This window comes from Columba livia, chromosome 1, assembly GCF_036013475.1.
Source record: "Columba livia isolate bColLiv1 breed racing homer chromosome 1, bColLiv1.pat.W.v2, whole genome shotgun sequence".
Lineage (NCBI taxonomy): Eukaryota > Metazoa > Chordata > Aves > Columbiformes > Columbidae > Columba > Columba livia.
The window spans coordinates 41,248,349-41,268,426 of NC_088602.1; the positions used below are offsets into that span (position 1 = coordinate 41,248,349).

The window sequence follows — 20,078 nt, forward strand, 5'->3', positions numbered from 1 at the left end:
TATTTCAATGAATCAAACTTTCTGCAAGCGTCTAAGAATTCAATTCACAATATCCAGGCGAGGCCTCTCACATGCCGAACACCTGGGCAATGTGCTAAAACAATCAACTGAAGGACCAGCAGCATTGAAAACTATAATACAAGAGAGGGACTGAGCAGGAAAGACTGAAGACGCTTCTGAAATCCCTTTGGTGGGACTCTGCTGGATTCAGATGAGACTGTTTTAATTGGAAACCCTTAACGTTCAGATCTCAAATGTTCTAATGCTTTATCTCCATACTTTGCCTTCATACCTCATAAATAGTTGAAGAATTCTTCCATTTTGCAGCTGTTATTGTAATTAGCAAGCTAAATGGCTTCTGCTTTTAAAACTGTGAATCACAGTTAACTGCTTAACGTTACTGCCGTAAACATGTGCTTTATTGACATCTTAAGCCCTTTCACTGTGAGAGTCTTTTCTTCCCTTGCATATACCTCTGTTAATAAGTCACATGTCCCTACCCAAATAAGTGGCTCATCAAGCAGCTCTCAACCTAGCTGAGACAGTTAGTGATCAGTGGTTTTGTAAGTAATTTTTCTGATACGTTTGTTTATGCCTTAAGGGCTTAATTTAGCCTTCTTCTTTTCTAAAACTGTGGCTGTAGTTCACTCTGAAACCTCACAATGTTTTGGTTTTGTTTTTTGTTCTTTTTTCTGTGTTCAGAGGAGTAAAAAAGAAAAATCGGTTGCAGACCATTTCTCAGATATTCTTCTCCACTAACCAGTGCTAACAGGGTAAAAGTTTGTTGTTGTTGTTGTTGTTGTGGTGTTTTGTTGTGTTGTTTGTTTGTTTGTTTTTTAAGAGGAAATCTGCTGCATTTCACCTATGGGTGATTGCATTTCATTAGTTTCTGAACTCTTTCCTTTGTTTATAAAGGAGCTTGGATTCTTTGATATTATTGAAATATAGATAAAAGTTGCTGTTGTTACCAACAAATCAAATACATTCCTGGAGAAACTCCACTGGTTTTGTCACATTTGAAGATAGAGAATTTAGTCTAATGTTTTGAAAACCATTATTAACTAGAGAAGGACTGGAAATAAAATGTTTAAATATTTATGAATCCTGTATATTGGTTAGTGATAAAGAGGAAGCATATTCTGCACACCTGTGACATTTCACCTCTCCATGTGCATGTGAGGCTGACAGAAACAGATACCTTGAATCTGCATCCCTATGTACCTAATTGTAATTATAGTATAGTAATGTGTTGAAATTCAGATACTGTGCTGGATATAAATGCAACACTATTTCCTTCTTTCCCAGGTCATCAGGGAGATTGAAAGGGATCCAGAGAAAAATTTAAGTACTGCAATATGTAACTTAGGGGAGTTCTGCAGACAAACTATATTTTCTCCTTTTTCAATGCGTGGTGAAAGTGAAGTGTCACAGAAACTTGCAAGCTGAACAGGGATTCACATGAAATAGCCAAGCTCTTTGAAAATACTGAGTACAGAGAAGGGTAGGACCTCAATCCCTTCTTCAGGAAGACATGACTATTTCTTTGACGCGAGAATTCTCTTATATAGGAAAGAGCCTGAGACACCTCTTTTACACACTGCTACCCAAAACCTGACAAATAAAAACTGAACAACAAGAAAGCCTACAGAAAAGTCCCAGCCACTCTCAATATAGTAATAGAGTACTCATCTCAAAGGAGGCCAAGGTTAGAGGTGAGGATTCAGTTCTCTGTCCTAGGAGACTACTAAGATACTGGATAAAAGTGTTTTGTTAGCTGCTGTTCAAACACATAGAAGAGAGTTGACCACACCTGGAGTCCCTGGTGAGACCAGCCATTTAACAGCCTTACGACAGCATAGGCACAAAGCAGTGTAGTAACATCAGGACCTCTGTTATGAAGATTATTGGACAGGGAATAAAGGGTCTTCAGTTGCCTGTAGATGTAGGTGGCATTCCAGCAAGGCTTAAGAGAAAGATAGCAAAGCTACAGTGTCCGTTCTCAGTGTGCAAGTCCTTTTGTAGATGTAGCCTAGTATGACAATAACACGGTCACAGTACTTCCAGCACTAAAATATGTTTATGGCAGATCACTAGCATACAGTCTACATTTGTTGCGAACTCTTTAGCACTGCAGGCTACATTTTTTCTTCGAGTTTGCAGATTCCACCAGCCTTCAGTGCAAGCTGTTGTCCTGTCATTAACGTTACACATCAGGGTATGGAGAGTCTCAGTTTAAGACTCCTTGTTTACTAAAAAGATGAAAAGGTGCTTGTCGTAACTGTAAGTAGCTGACTATGATCCAAGTAGCACTGACAATAATGATTTCTTATTCTCTTCTTATTTTATCTGCATTTAAGCAGACTGAAGAAGAAATTTAAACAGTGTACGAGACTCTCAGAAGTCCACGTAGCTTGTTGAAAGATCTTGAAGAAATATGTAGCAATATTTAGGAAATGACTAATACCTTCTAAAACAAAGCTTTTCCTTTTGGTAAAAGCCGTTTCTGTTTTCCTACTGGATTCCATGAGCTGTCAGAAACATGAATTAAAAATATAGAAATATTTTAGAATAAAAGGCATATTCTTAGCAAGGCTGCTCTTAGATCCATCTGTCTTCTCAAAGAGACTTAGTTTCATTCTTCACCTGAAAAATATCAGAATGAACAACAACAAAAAATTATAACAAGAAAGAAAAATACATAACAAAATATGAGCAAGAAAGAATTGGAATGTCTCTGCAGAGACAAGTATTCCAATTAAATTTTGAAGTGTTTTGGGACCCCTGTACAACTGCAATTTATGAAATAAAGAATTATCATTGCTGTAAGTTGCAACATATTTTCTAAATGCCTAAAGAAAAAACAATATGGAAATTTCATTAAGGAATAAAACTGTTCAAATGTTCGATCTGCACAAGTTGTCTCAGCTCATTCCTTTATTCATCCAGCTATATAGAGGAAATGTCAGTGTTGAAGGCGTCAAAAAAACTACATTTATGTAGATATCGTATTTATTGCTACAAAAATATTCAGACATTTAAATGGCAAAGAACTATAGGAAACAAAATACCAAATTTGTCAGTCATAAAATGGTGCTGTCGAGCTCAGTGAAACTTCCACGTGTAAATAGTGTAAGAATTGCATTCCATACTTTTGTCTTCAGATGTCACTAGCAGAGAAATGGATTTATTTTTTAATTCTTGGGGGACCCTTCCAGCCATTAGACAGAACTACTAGACGGATCAACAAGAAACTGCAAATGGGATTTTTCTGTAGCTTTGGTGTTACTGCAAATGGGACGTTGCTGCCAAAACTATTGCCTGTGTTGTAGAACAAATTATGTCCTGATGTAAAATGACACAATTCCATCGACTCCAATGACGTTACAGCCAATTTATGCCAAGAGAATATGTAGCTCTTTATCCATTTATCTGTAAGCTGGTTGCTGTGACTTAATTTCAAATGAATTATGTTACTGTTCTTGGTCTGTGCCCTTGCAGCACTTTATTACTTAGAAGGCTAGTTCAGCAGAAATAAATAAATATGTGATTTGCAGTCTCAGCAAACATCCCAGCCAGGAACAATGGCCTCTCTGCAGTGTTCCAGACTAATTGCCCCCAGTTTTCTGCTCTAACCTTCATACCTGATTCATTCCCTTCTTGCACTGTTCTCCTTACTCTTTTTCCACCCAGTCCTCATATTCAGATTTTCTCGAGTGTCAGCAAGTCTTTAACCACCAGCTCTTACGTATTCAAATTCCTTTAGAGAATAACTTCCTCTACAGTGATCATAAGAAATGTGTGTTACATTTAAGAAAGTATACTATTTAAGAAAATAATATATTTTAAATCTTTCCTTCTTATGCTCTCACCCTGAATTTTTGTGTTTGATAGTACACCCCAGCATTTATGGCAACAAAAATGGTTATTGTAATTGTGTCCTGTGCTTACTAGTACATCATCATCCAATGTTTTTCCAATTTCATAGTAAAAATCTGCCCTCAAAATATTATAGGCAGTTTAACTGACATTCATACAAGTAGGAAGATTTTTTAAGCCTTTTTTAAGGCTGATTGGCAGCAACTTTCTGTTCAAAAACTGAATGCAGTAGCAGTACATTACTGATAAGCATTAATAAAATCATGCTTGAGGTAATTGCTTAGATACTAAGGACCTTTTGATGATTAGAGAACATGTCTGAAAATTGTTCTGGGCACCTATTTAACAGCCTGTGACTTTGGAAGGCATTAATCCAGAACATTGGCTTCATTTTCTCATTAAGTCTTCTCCATTATAGGAAGTTGTTTGTGAGGCCTGTTGGAATCAGTGGTGCACGGGAAGGATGAAATTAAAGAAACTGGTCAGAGTGAAATATGTAGTTCCCATCTACTTACTTTGGGGGACACCTGCTGAATTTAACAGAATTGGTTTCCACAGTCCAGCTGCATTTCTGCTGATCAGTTCAGCCAGGTGTGGAGCCAGAGTCTGTGACCTTTGTGTGTTTATCCACTATGAAAGACCATGGATCATTCAGTTGAATAGAGTACGTAGGTAGAAAGTAAAAGAAAGAATCATGAAAGCCATGATATCTGTAAAATGGAAATGCTGGTGTAAGAAAAAAGCACATTTTACATACAAGTACATGCTTTCAGGTAAATATTCCTGACTGGGCTTGCCTTGATCTTTGCAGTATTAAAAGTCAAGTGCTAAGCTATCTAATGTTGATATATTTTTCAAATATATCCTTTATCCCTCTTTCACTTCAGGTTTCTCCATTTTACTCTGTTCAGCTCCTGCACCAGTCTGGACTGGTGGAATTCTATGCTCAGTTCCTACCTTTTGGATCATATCTCTGTCTTCCTTATTGCACAACTAAATAACCATACAGTATCTGACTTGTGGCTTAACTGACCTGGCATTCTGCTTCTAGTGTCCCCCATGGACACTTAAAAAGAACCATTATGAAATAAGATTATCACTATGGAAAATTTTACTCCTAGTCTCATTTAGTTAGCGTTGATATAATTTTTGATAAATTCCAGAGGAAAAAAATCTCTTTCATCTTGTATATAGTTCCAGTGTCCCTGCGTTGCTCCCCAACACAGAATCATTATATAATGTTGTCTTTCCTTTAGTCTATATATTCAAGGTTTTGATAAAGTCTTTTCCTTCTGTCTTTTGTCAGTGCATCAGGTAACTTTTTGCAAGCATAGTTATATTCACCAGGATTTAAAAACAAATCCTTGGATAACTTAACTTTGCTGGGAAAAAAAAAAAAAAAAAGTAGATGTTGTTGTTGTTCCTATCTAATACAATTTTTAAAAGTGATTTAATGAGATTTCCAAGAACTTCTTAGAGTATTATCTTTCCATTAGATAAATTTGTTTGTAAAATCAAACAGATTAAAAAAATATTTTTTTTCAGTGTAGGTTGTTGATACTGCATTTATACACTTTAGAATCAAATTGTATTGAAGTTTTTCAGATGTTAAGGTGTTCTTGATACTAGTCTTGTAGTTCAGTTGCACAGCCTGGTCTGTCTTTGTCTTTACCCTGATGCACTCCCACTCTCTAGTGCTCATGCATGTGTCCCTTCTTGCCTGCATCATACCTCATGCCCGACCAAAGCAAGTTCTGTCTCTTTTGGTAAAATCGCACATTTACTTTGTGCAAATAAGATTCATTGTAATGAACAGAATGAGCAAGGCAAGAGAGCACTTATAGTGCAATAGCCTGGGTAGAAAACGCAGGCTTAATACACCAAGAGCCATTTGCAAGCCTGACCTTAATAAATTTTGTTTGAAATCACAGAATCACAGAAAGGTTGGGGTTGGAAGGGACCTCTGGAGATTATCTAGTCCAACCCACCTGTTAAAGCAGGTATACATAAAGTAGATCACACAGGAATGCATTCAAGTGGGTTTTGAATGTCTCCAGAGAAGGAGACTCCACAACCTCTCTGGGCAGCCCATATGTTCTTAGTGACTTCAGGACAGCTGTTCTATGTGTTTGCTCTATAGCAAGTCATGCACATTTCTGAAAATATTAACTTACAGAATCGTAGAATCATAGAATAATTTGAGTTGGAAGCATCCTCTAATGGTCACCTAGTGCAATCCCCCTGCAGTGTGCAGGGGCATCTTTAACTATATCAGGTTGCTCAGAGGCCCATCCAGCCTGGCCTTATATAATATCTAGCTGAAGAATGTAGGGAATCCTCCTTTTTCCTCCATACATTATCATTTATTATAGATTTTAAAATATTATCATATGAGAATTTTTTTGTGTTTTTTCATGGTTAAAAAAAAAAAGAGGTTTAGAATTCTTTTGTTTCATTTGCACTGTGTATGAAGGTGTGATGTTTATATTTTAAGCTGGTATTATAAAAAAAAAAAAACAACCACAAAACCCTGACAAAAAGCTTTGAGTCATTTCATGCCCAATTTGGCAAGTTAAAGTAATGGAAATTCAAGATAAGACAAGATAAATTTCCCTACTTTACCAGCAATTCCCATATTTTAGGAAAAATTCCAATTACAAATTTTAAATAATTTAATTAATATAGGATACTTCTTGTAAATAAATGAGTGAGAAATTGTCATTCTTCTTATATTCCAGTCAGTTTATTCCAAACCTACCCTTTTCTCCACCCTACCCTGACTATCTTCCAAACACGCATTCACTGTAGGTCAGGTTTTGCATTTGGCTTTAAGCCTGTGTGTGCCTCCTTATTGAAAGTCTCCTACATATAGGGAGAGTGTTGACTTTAGTCCTTCCTATGAATACAACATCAATCTCAGAAGAGTTAGTATGTGGTTGCTTCAGAACAGATACTTCTTTTCTGTATAAGATCAGAAAGTCCTTTTTTGTTTACAGTTTTCCTGAATTTTCTTGAGTGGCCAATTATACTGAATATATTTTCAGCCTAGTACACACTAAGAAATTCACCAAAATCTGTGCTGTTACCTTGTTTTGAACAGACATAAATTTGGCCCCTATTGTATTCTTATGAGCTTTCAGTACAAAGTAGCCTAATGTTTTTCCTCCTAGGGTAAGATTAATCTGCCCTAGTTTAGGCATTAAAAAAAAAAAAAAAAGGATCTGTCTAACTTACCCTATTCTTCCTTTATAGTCAACAAAGAGAAATGGTCATCTCAAGGGAATGATTCATCTCATCCTAAGATCGGTATCTAGGATAGGTCAGATGGATTGCTCTTTGGAGAAGCAAATTTCTTTCCAGTGACTATCAAGGGAACTTAGGGTGACTGGCTTAGTCTTATATCTGTAACTTTTAGATGTCTGAAGTTAAGTGACATAAGCTGTTCTTCCTTATCATAATGTTTTCTGAGGATATGAATAATTAATTCCCTTCAGAAAATATTACCTTGAAGACAATAGTGTTTTGACTGAGACCCAAAATGTTAAATACAATCCAGTGTACATATATTTGGAATATTATATGCTGCTCTGGCAGAATCTTGGGAGATTTGATGAAGCAAGCAGAGTGAGCGCTGATGCTCACAAGAGCATTACCTGTACTTTTGGACACATGTAACCAGGATTTTATACAGAAAAATAAAGATTTAAAATGTATCAGTGGAATTAATCTCACTTTAGTTTAGAGATCTACAGCAGAAACATCTACATATGATGTAGCCCATGTAGACTCCTTTTCTAATCAAGTGACAGAAAAAAGACCTTTCAAGGTGCGATACTTCTGACCTATTTTAGACACTTACTTTAAAATTAGATGAACGATGACCCTAAAGTTTCTGTTTTTCTCCGCTGATTTTAAAGCAAGACTAGTGAATGTGATTAGCTCAGGTGCAGATACTAAATGCACTTCTGTGTTATTCATGGATGAATCAGGAGGAGAAAATAGTATGAAATGGCTCCAAGTGGCCAAAAGGTTGTGCTGTAAATGTAAAGTCTCAAAACTGTTTGGTGACCCTCAGCTCTGCAGTGTTGCATAATGCTAATGTGCTACTGTGACATCATTTAACAGCTGTGACTTCGTACAAATATTTATGGCTCAAACGTGACATTGATTGATGATAAAGTCAATTTCAGCTGTGTAGAAACAATAATTCTGCACACTGTTACCTCTGATATTTTTTTTAAAGAGCTTAGAACTAATTTACAATGATAGTAGAAAATTAACAACGAGATGCTGAGAAAATCTTGTTAACATCTCAAGATTTTTAATATAGTCACACATCATCATGAATACTTTAATTTATAAACTGATTTTTACATTTTTTACAGTCTGCTCTGCCATTTTGCATATTGGAAATACTTAATCTGTTAAAGCTGTTTCTCCTTATTCTGTCTGGATTGTTACATTACATTCTTCCTAAATTTGAGGAAATATTGCTTTTATTGTTCTGGAATCCTTCATCAGTCTGAAATTGAAAAGAACATTGGCACAGTATTAATTGTTGTTTTTTACATGGATTTCATGCAGATATGTAGGTATATTTATTTAAAAAAAAAAAAAAAGTTGGTTTGTTTTGTCTCTTGCAAGGATATTGTGTTGTAAGCCTATAAGTAATTTTACCTTGTATTTCCAGATATCTTTCCTTCTACTTCTGTATACGTTTCCCACAATCAATTGTCCAGTCTTTTCAGGTAATTTTATAGTCTTTTCCTTCACAATGCCTTTATTCCTACACTTTTTTAATCATCAAGTGTTTTAATCATGTCTGTATTTATATATGTGCTAAGAAAACTCTGCAAGACAGGAAAGTATTACGAGAAAAACAAATAGTAAATAAAGCAGTTATTTTATTTTTCCTTTTTATACTGGGAATTATGCATATTTTTTGGTTTTGAGTATTAATTTATGAATATAATATTATAGTTTTTTTACTAAGCTGAGTAGTGCCAAGCAGCCTTGCCTTTCGTACTCTACAAATTGCTGCATACAAGCTCTAGCAACACAATAAATAACAATAAAGTGACACCTAGAGAGAATGGTCTGGGATCACTTGTGAGGTCCAACATCATTCACTAAGAGTCTGTTAGAAAGACTAGCATATAACAGCCCAACCTTTCTCCATCTCACTAAATTTTAGCAAAATAAATGCCACAAGACAATAAAAGATTTTCAAAGATACAAAGCAACATGGAGAGGATTGTATCAACCACTGAATGATTTTAATTTTTACTTTCTCCTTATTATTTATATTGCTTCACTGGTGCTTTAGAGACAAGTTACAAATATTACATGACCAGTGGTCTGTGGATAATACAATCAAATATCTTCTTATTTTTGCTGGGAAGAGCATTAAGCCACTGGGTAGAATTATATTAAAGCATGGGAGAACCATGTTTTATCCATTTTGACTTATTATTTTCTTTATGCCTAGAGATTAAAAAAACACTGATATAGTGAAAAGCAGGAAGACTAAGCACCAAAAAAAAAAAATCCCACCATCATATGGAAATGTATTCCAAAAGCACACAATTTGTTACTTGTTTACTCTAGTCCGATGCCTTAATTTCGAGTTGTAAAGTTTCACAGGTTCTCACATATGCACAGGTCAACTGGCCCCCAGAGAGTGAGGTGACCAGCACTCACCTGTGCTCCATCATGCGCTGGGCTGGTGGTAGATGGGCACATGGGGCAAGGCTGCGCCCCCATGGCCATGCTCACAGCATTCCTGAAGCACACACAGGGTATGGGCCTTCTCTGCAGAGTGGCAGCTGTGGACATTTCCTCTGAAATGCAGGGCCAGAGGAAAGGTGTCCCTTCAGCAATACTCAGCCAAGTAGCTCCCAGTTCAAACAACTTGCAGTTTAGGGAGGAAATGAGAAACCTAGTGCCGGTTTTTGTTTGTTTTGGTTTTGGTTTTGGTTTTCCCATTTTTCTGGGGGGTTTGTGCTTTTTGTTGTTGTTGTTGTTGTTGTTGTTGTTGTTCAGTTTGGTTTGTTGGTTTGGTTTGGTTTTTGTTTTCACTGCTTAGTATTTAAACACATGCCTTCTTTCTGAGAGACTTCTCCAGTTTTCAGGTGAGGGAAGAGCCACAGCAGTTTGCCTTTTCATGGATGTTTTCCAATGTTGCACCAACACCAGTGTACAAATAGATGAGAGAATCCTGGGACCAGATGCAGACAATTTAGGAAACTAGGTTTTGCAGATGAGTGGATGGTGCACACAGTTGATAAAAAGAGACTTGCATTCAAATCCTTGTGTCCTGAACTGTTTATGCAAGATCAGAAAATCAGAAGTTGACTCATCTTGACCACAACCCAATTTCCTCCACATCCAAGAAGTGGATTCTCAACACCTGACTGCAAAGTCATCTTTCTTTCCTGTTATCTACCTGCCACAATTCTTGTATTGCTTTTCATATAGTCACCTGGCTACACTTAAAAGCCAAACATTACACTCACCCAGACTAAAATAGGATGAGTTGCAAACTCAGCACTGGTCCCTCACAGTTTGGGCAAATGCACTTAGCCACCAGGGTAGTGAATCCAGTCACAGAGGATCGCTAACATCTAATCTTTAATGAATATCAACCTGCTCAGTTAAGCCTTCAAACTTGCATGAATGGGGTTAGCCTCTGATCCTAGATAGAGAGTTTTTGTCTCTGCGAAGGGATGTTTGCATCCAGAAATATGTATGGAGTGTTTTCTTTTGACCAGCTTTACGTAGCTCCTTAACAAATGCAAAACAGTTTTCTAGATCATATTTCTCAGGCCACATCTAGTCAGTGCAAAACAGTCCATGAAGATGCTTAAGCCAGGATCTGTGAGCCACTCTGTTAGGGCTGAATGTCTGTATCTGGGATAAGGTGATACCAGTAGGGTCAGGTCATTATCTTGTATAGGTACTAACTGGCACTGCATTGGTAAGTGCTTTAGATTCCTCTAAGAAACCATATTTTTTCTCTTTGTGCCACAGAGAACTGAAAAGAATACAAGTGCAAGTCTCCTGGAGGGAGTAAACACTCAAATCATACTGTGATTCCTGCTCATCATAATTCTTTAATGTACATATATATATGTATATATATATGTATATGTATGTTTCATAGAGCTATGGACAGAATTCCAGTGATTCCTGAATCTCCTGATTTTGATTGCAGTACAGTTCTAGTACTCAGCATAATCTGTCTACAACATCCCTAAATGAGTTAAAGGATAATAAAAGTCTTCTTTTACTTTATCAGCTTGGTAATAATACAGGGTTTAATTGACCTCTCCACAGCAGAATTTCTAATTCTGAAATAAAAAGTGAAAAGTCAGGGATCTTAAATTTTTTTTAATAGATCTTAATGAATCACCCTGAAATAGCTGGCTCAAACAAGTCAGAACACTGTCAGCCAGCTCAGTTTGCCAAGAATCCATTTCTCTTCTAAGAGACAGAGAAGGTTCCTCAGTGTGGAAAATGCAGAGTGCTAGTGTTATGCCCTTTTATTTTAGAGTTGATTTATTGCAGTTGTGATGAAAGGCCACAAATTTCATTGTTCCTTTTTTGCTTCTTTCAGTGCTTACAAATGAAACTCTCTGGGGTAGGGATAATAAGACGTCTGAGAGTACACTTTTTGTCAAGCAGTTCTCCTACCATTATCTTTGTGTTTCAAATGACCATTATTAAGATATATTTTATTTTTTGGCATTTGTAACGTCTATATTATAACATCCGATCTCATGTCTAGTGAGTTAATATAAAACTTCTGCATCACTACAGTGGATTCTGAATCAATGTCTGTATTACCTACCATCCTCAATCTTCTTCAACATGCCCCTTGTATTGTGACCTTGGCATGCCAATGAATTCCTAAGGAAAAAGTATACTAGTTCAATAAGTGTCTATCAGCCAACTAAGTGACACTGTCTAGTATGACACTGTATTCTTCAAATGTCAGTTGATCTTAATTCTGGAACCTAATTAAATTCAAATGCTTGTTGTTGATTATTAAAACCTTCAATGACTTATGTTTGGATGCCACAGGGAGAATTTATTTGAGCTAGTGAATCCAGTTGTATCCTTAATACTGAAGAATTGAATTATAGATTAAGATGATGAGGCTGATGGGAGGAAAGGTATAAAACCAGCTTCAGAGTTACAAAAGTACTATCCAAAAGAGGTCAAAAGAATCATGTAAAATTATTCTACGTTACTTTTTTTTTTTTTTTTTTTTAATCTTAATAGTGATGAGCAGAGGAAAGGGCTGGAGGAAGGAAAATCCAGAAGATTCTTACTGGCTTTGATTAGAGATTGTCTGGGCTTCAAAAAGAGCGTTTATTACAATATAAAATTCTGAACTGAGGCTTAGTGTGAGACCAAATGCAAAAAATAATAGTCCTCAAAGTTATATGTCAAAAGAAGATGCTGTAGGAAACAAGGTGGAAAATTTCCACTTCCATCTTAAGCAAATAGTTTCCAGAAGTGTTATCTAAAGAACAGTGCTTGGCAATCCTAGTTTAATGACTGGAATCAATGATCTTAAAGGTCTTTTTTAACCTAAACAATTCCATGTTTCTAAGAGAATCCCAAGATATGACATTGTCTTCAGGATACCTAAATTGATTAATATCTGTGCTTCTAGATATTCTGAGGTGAATTATTTCCTGAACTTTTTTCCAAAGTTATATAGAACAGGACAATGGAAATTTCAATCACAATGTTTTAAAGCATTGTAAGGTAAAGAAATGGGAAGAACACAATAAAAAGCAGCCACAGAAGTGAAAATGCAGCTTTTGCTGCGAAGGTTGTAGGTCCAGTAAATAGTAAGAGAGATAACCGAATGGCACAGATATCTTAAGCACAGTGATAGTACTTCAGAGAACAGTTGGCCAAATTAATGCAAACAATCCCATTCATAGGGCACTTACTTAACATTTTGAATATTTGAAGTAATAGTCAGTCCTATGAGGCTGCTCTGGAGAAAAAACCTACCAGAGTACCAGGGCCAGGAGAGTCTCCAGGAGTTGACTGAGCCATCTTGTTGTTTCAGAGGAAGTTCAACTTCTAATTCCTGACAGCTGCTTAACTAGCTTCAAGGCCTCCAACGATGGAAACCTCACGGTATTCCCAGAAAAACTGTTCCATGGATTTCCTACGTTTATCATTAAAAATACATTCTAGTGACTCGCCTCAACATTGCTTTAACCAGTTAAAGATCACTCTTTGTATTCATTTCACTGACTACTGAATTAAATTCTTTCTCACTTCTACTTCTGACTTGAAGACTGTCACGTTCCTCTTCAGTTTTTTTCTTCTCTAGGCTAAACAAAAGCATTTCTGTCATAGATTATACCACTTTGGTATTTAATCATTCTTATTTTTCTCTTTCAGACTATCACCAATTAGTCCACCTTTTTGAGATATGGCATTGAAATCTCGTTGCTCCTAGATAAGACCTTGCCAGGGCTGTATTTACCCATGTTCAATTTCGAGGCGGTTGTTGTTGCTAGAACAAAGAAAGGAAAAGCACTAACTTGTGCAACTCTTGCTAAAAGAGTTCTTTCTAAACTCTTTCTAATAACCTTATTCAGTACACATAGTTTTATTATTTTCTTCATAGTTTATGGTATTCATAGTTCATTCATACATTCCCTGAAATAAACCCCAAATTCTAACATAGAGTGATTTGCTATTAGAACAAGCAAGGCCTTACAGCCACTTTTGTTCACAATATGCAGAAATCCAGAATCTATTTCAAGTAAGTGAAGTCAAAATCCAGCACTTTAAAGTGTAACTGTGCCTTTACTATGATACTCATAGCATTTTTGATAGAATTCTTTTTGCCAGAATTTGGCTCAAAAATGTAAGTTATTTAACAGATATAATTAGGTTGCTAAGCATTAACAGTTAATTATCATATTAATAAACAGTTATTACTCTCCTTCTATACTGAACCATGCCAAAGCAGCATTATTATGCATGCATTGCTCTTAGGCAACGTAATTGTCCTTAAAGGAAATCATTACAATTTAAATGAAATTGGGAGCTACTGGTTAGGGAAAGCTGTAGGGCATGCACGATACATACTAAGCAAGGAACTGTAATTTCCCCAAATCACATCTTTTCAGTAATTTCACATCACAGGGCTATCTCTGTTTAGTTAAGAGGAAAACAGTTTGTCTTTGCCTTACAATTTTATAAGGGCATTATTTAACCAAGGACAAGCCTGTCCCCAAAATGGAAAGCAATGCAGAGTCACTACCTCATATTATTTAATATGGGTTAGTAAACTACGATCATAATTTTAAATTTGTTTTATTTCAGACTATAATCTAAGGAATGGATTTGCAGGGCTACTGGCACATGCTGCCCAAGCAATGTGAATCATAGACTGAAGGCTACAAGTACCCTGAATGACATCCAAAGTAAAATATATTTCTGTACAGAAATAGCTGCATCTCTTTTTGCTGATTAGGTTTTTGCTTGCTTTTGCATGCTCTTTCTCTGTGTTTAACATACACTAAAGACTTGTTCTTCTCTATGACATTTTTTGTCATATGAAGGTTAATTATTTGACTTAATCTCTTTGTCATCTGTTAAAATACAAGGAGTTTGAACATTCATTCCTGGAATCTTCTCAAACTGATAACTAATTAGTGTTTTACACTGTCATAAACATTTCCTTAGTTTAAGTGAATTACTCACATTTACAAAAAGGTTATATCATGTGTGAGTGCAAAAGAATTTTCAGATTAATTAGCCAATAGCTCAAGATTAACTTTATTAATAAGCATTATTTGACAAATGTGACACATGGCAAATTATGTGGCTCATAAAGTACTGGAACAGGAAACAATCTATAGCCCGTCTTCCTTTTTTCAGCAGCAAAACATATTAAAACTTTTTTTTATTTTTTCTTTTAAGTGCCAAAATAGTTAAGAAAATTCCTCTAACCCATACTAGCAACATAAGTCTGCATTACATTTGCTTTTTCATATTGTTTGAACCTTTCATCTTTCATATATGCCAGGCTAAAGTAGGAGTGACTCATCAGTATATGGTTGAATTGTGTCAATAAGCAAACAGAGATAGAGATCAAGGCGAATACAGAACACATAGAACAAAAATCCATCTGGTCCTCTTTCTCCATACTGAAAAAAAAAAAAACAAACAAAAAACCCAAACCCAACCAGCCAACCAACTAAAAGCCATTAATTACACATGGTTTGTGTCAAAGATAAAGTAAGTCATAGCAGAGGTCAAAAAAGTTATATTTTTATGTCTACCATTTGGAACTATAAGAATATACGCTAAACTACACACAAATTGAAATCAAGTGTCTTTAACAAGAAACTGATTGTCCTGTCTTTAATGCAAGCTTTTAAGGGTCAGATTCTTCTTTCCTTGTCCCCAGTGTCAACCTGGAATAGTGTTCTGAGTCCTTGACATAAAGCAGAATAGAATCTGATCTCCTTACTGCAGAGGTTGCTACTAACTGCATCACCAAAATAGGCTTGTGTGACTTTCTAAAGCCATACTTACGTTGTTTTAAAAAAAAACATTAAAAATAACTTTTTCATATTGAGGGCTGCTGTAAGTGGCATTCATTATTTCTAGCTTTATTGGCATTTTGAAGCCAATGATTTACTGCTAGTGTCTGAATTTGTGACCTTACACAATGTTCTTGTCATTCCTGTTCTTTACCTTGTGCAATTGGACTGCCTGTAAAGGAAGGTCATCAAGGCTGTCAGCGAAGGGTTATGGCATTACCATAGTTGGCATGAGCTGGGAAGCAAAAACTTCTGATTAGATGTGTGCTACTGCCAAAAATGCCAACTGAACAGAGTTCAGATTACTGCTCTGAAACAGATAATAGGCTCCTGACTGCAGAGTTGTGATTTCTATAACATATTGTGCTAGCAAAATGCTTTAGTGTTAGGAACTTATGTAGAACGTGCAGTCCACAGCACATGTTCTAAGGCATTTTTTGGTGCAGTCAGGCCACCACATTCATATCTAATTACAAAAATCAAGGCTTGGATATGAATTCCAGAATTGTTGCTTGCATCAAACAAAGATAAATCAAAGAGCTGGGCAATAGAATAATCATGTAGCTGATACCACTAGACCTACTTGATGGGATTTAATCCAAAGCATTATTCCAGAAGGAATGATAAATGTTCATCTCATTAATTAGGAGTGTGTATGGCTTATGTGTGTCTACTTACAACCTTCCACTTGATATTATAGTAATGACTTTAGACCTGAGTAAGATAGCAGTATTATAAGGTAATAGTCAAATAGGTTGGAACTGTTTCATTTGAAGTCAGAAAACTCTTCATAGGCAACCTTGCCAAATAGAAATCATTTTGCTTGATCCGCTGGAACCGCATGTGTTGGAAGGACAAGAAGTGGTCTTGCCCAAAATGTGGATTATCAATACCGGACAATAAGTTGTGGTAGATACAAGGAAAGATAGTTGATGGATGAAGGCTGAATAGCAACAACTCTTCATGATCATGAGATAGTATCTGTTGTCAAAACATTCTGAGGTAGGAACTTTCACAAATAACATTGTTATTTTATTTGCCACTCCATTATGGATCAATCTTCCCCTCCTATTATCTTAATTTCTAGGTTAATTTTTGCATTCACTATTACCTGTTCTTTTTAAAGCCAAAATTATTACTAAAGAATCAGGAATAATTACTCATCAAACATAGGCAGTTAATACGATTTTTTTCCCCCATTTTCCAGGTGAGAGCTTGACCTAGTGTTTCTTTTTTATTTACACTAATTAAAGCTAACTAAATAATCCTATCGGAACTATTTAAAAAGCAACAGTCCCTGACAAAAGCTAGTGTCAGTAAAAGGGAAGTATTCATATGTAACAGTATATTCTTGCTTTCTTTGGGAGAATATTGTAGTACTTTTCATTTCCTGTGCAGCACAGTAGTAGTGACTGGAACAGTATTACCAGTCTTGCATAGGAGTAGCTCCATAGAGACAGTACATAATCAATTATCCTTATTTTTTTATATTACTAACATGTTTCTCTCCTCTCTATAGAAATACAAATCAAAGGATCACCTCAGTAATGACTGTTAGTAGACCTCAGTGCTTCCTGATGTTAGCCAATAGTTCCCAAAGAAACTTAGTGTGAATATACTTATTAACTGATTTCCATGAATGTTGGAGTGTAAGTTTAGAGTAAGCCGTACTGGTCAGCAATTTGTGCAGATATATTTCTTTTAGCCCCATGAGTTAATGAATAAAGTTACTACTAGCAATAAAACTATTTAACATTTCATCAAATAAATGCTGTGTGACAGTGTATGCACAAATCACTATCTGTGACATTTTTTGAAGAAGTATAAGCTAGCAATATGGGTATTAACTTTGAACTCTAATGACAGCTGACTACAAATATAACGGATGTTGTTCCTTTCCATTTTATCAGGAACACTTCATTATTTTGGGAAGTACAGATTCTTAGTACTAAGTTTAAGCAATACTTCTTTTTTTCCTGCATTTACAAAATTTTCTTATAAGACATCATAATGACATAGATAATATGTCTTTAATATTAATTGCATTTTTAAAAGGCTTTTGTTTTGCAAAGGAATACTTCCTTTTTAATTTAAGATTTTATTTTTTTTGTAAGACTAATACTACAGTACTTTTTTGTTTATACTGCAACAAAATTTCCATACAAAGCCTGAATTTTCTGTCTCTTGAATTACAAAATAATTAAAAAAATATTATTTTTAGGCAGTTGGATTTCTACCGTATTTGAAATGAGCTAAATGGCAGGTTCCTGTTTCAAGCCTAAACATCAAAACACTTAGCAGACTTCTAAAAAAAAATAGTCTTTCATTTTTTTCCTTCTAAGAGGTGAGAAAGCAGGAAAAGAGGAGAGAAAAAACTTTGTATACCAATGTAGTTGAGAGCCATTCACAGGATCAGAGAGCAGCTGATTGAAATCTATTTTCAAACTCCACTAGGTCTTAATTGTGAGAGACACAATGTTGCACCTGCTGAGAGCAAGGATGAATTTTTAGGGGCTTGCTCATGTTACCTGGTAGAAATGGTCATCGCACAAAAACTTACTGTCAAAGAACGTTTTCTGTGGACAACAATAATCTGTTGTACTGTAGAACTCATTATATACAATATAGCAACCTATTAGCATAATTAAAATGCTTCACACTCTGGATGAAAAAAAAGTAGAATGTTTAGAATCTGAAAATTTAATACACTGGTTTAGTTAATAATTACAGATGTCTTTGCCACCAATGAATACTGTATGCTCTGTAAATCCTGTATAGGTCCTAGCGTCTTACCAGACTTGGAAGATGTGGGGTGATGTTCTTGTAAAAGCATAAGCCATGAAAATGGTAGAGAAAAGTAAGGAGATTGCAGCAGAGGGAAGGAGACAGGATTAAGACAATGAGAGGAATGATGGAGCAAGGGAGAACTGAGAGGGGAACCTGGGAAACAAAAAAGTGAAGGAGTTTTCCAACACATTTGTGCTATAAGAAATGCAAGGCAAAACCTTCAAAGTAAAATTTTACATTTCAGAAGCTTGCTTTCTTCCTTTCCTTCCTTACTTCCTTTGCTGTTTAGGTTATAAACTTTTCAGAACAGCTGGAGAAAATCAGCCCTCTGTATGCTTGAATGACTCTCTGGGCAATACAAATGAGTCATCAATGAGTTCAGTGTGCAGCGGGAGAAAGATGATACTGGAACAAAATGTTCTGGTGCATATTTCTATAGTGTCTAGCATAATGGGCCTCTGCTCCTGACTGAGGCCTCTGGGCATTTCAGTGATGTAAATATTAACTAATAATAATAAAAGGACAAGTACTTTATTTGCATCCATGTTGCCATCTGTTGTGCAGACCGAATCAATATCAAGTACATGCTTAGCTTCGTTTGCTTTTCTCTAAGCAGTACACTTCATTTGCTGCAAAGAATCCGACAGTTTTAAAAGCTTCCAGTAAATTTTTAGCATTGAAAGACATTGTCAATGTTTTTTAAATCTCCTTGCTAATAAGCAGTAGCTGTAGACTGGAACTGGAAGTAACATATGGATATAGTTGCTGATTGCACTGCAATCAAAAATGTATGTAATGATAATCTTTATTTTAATAGTTATTCTTTGAAAAGAAGGTGCCAGGCTACTTACACAGCAAATAGACATATTTTTCTTGGATGATGTACCATAACTAATGCAGATTTTGCTTATTTTTTCACAATATATTAATAAAGTACATTGTTCAATAGTTACTAGTATGTTTAGAAGGACAGAGAGTACCAGCCTGTATATGGCTGTTGATGAAGGCATTGCCCTTCTCAGGCGACTGTGAAATGTTCCTTTAGTCCAGAAGGGTACACCAACAATCTACTTGATGCACCATGAGACATAAGAATGCTCAAACTTTTGAGCTGTTTAAGGTCTGAAATGTATAAAACCACAAGCTACTACGTGCAATTAATGAAAATAAGAAAATATCCAAAACATCTGTGCCTCAATTCCATGCAACTTTCAGAAATGTCTTAAGTAAATGCTCATTTTATTTTGGGAATTGGACCACACCTCTTGTTTCAAAGGAAAGCAGGGAAATCACTTGTCACTGAAAGCTGAAACTAAGGGAAATTTGTGCACAAATCTCATGAGTGGTTTAACCTGATCATATGGTGACAATACCAATGAAATTATTAATAGGAGCATCAGAATATTTTTTATACTTTTTCTTTAAACACAGACACATAAGTAAACAAGAATTTTGCTAAGTGATAAATTAATAAATAAAGTGGAATTTTGCCTGAAGTAAACAAAGACACAAAATAAAATGTTGGCAAAAATAAGACATCATGAATAAACTGTGATTTTATATTTGACAGTTGTAGCTTAGTTTTAATTATTCATGGTAATACTTCAAAGAGCACTAGCAGACACAGTGCCAATGTTTATTATAAAAACCATGATGACCTACAAAACTATAGGTCTGCTGGTCTGACATTTATTCTGAGAAAAATAATTGCTTAACTACTGAGATGAGATGCAAATATTAAAACCAACCAAACAAACAAAACCAAAAAAAAACCCAAGTTGAAACAAAACCACCAGCCATCTTAAGTAGAGTGATATCATTAACACA

The 20,078-nt window shown here is 35.6% G+C and overlaps 1 long non-coding RNA gene across 1 annotated transcript; it reads right to left on the reverse strand.

Moving 5' to 3' along the window:
- Window positions 1-1,785: 1,785 nt before the first annotated feature.
- LOC110358335 (uncharacterized) lies at window positions 1,786-8,044 on the reverse strand. Its single transcript, XR_002412685.2, has 3 exons — window positions 7,736-8,044; window positions 4,392-4,586; window positions 1,786-2,643 (listed from the first exon to the last, which is right to left on the reverse strand). It is a non-coding gene; the product is annotated as an uncharacterized LOC110358335 (long non-coding RNA).
- Between the last annotated feature and the right edge of the window lie 12,034 nt (window positions 8,045-20,078).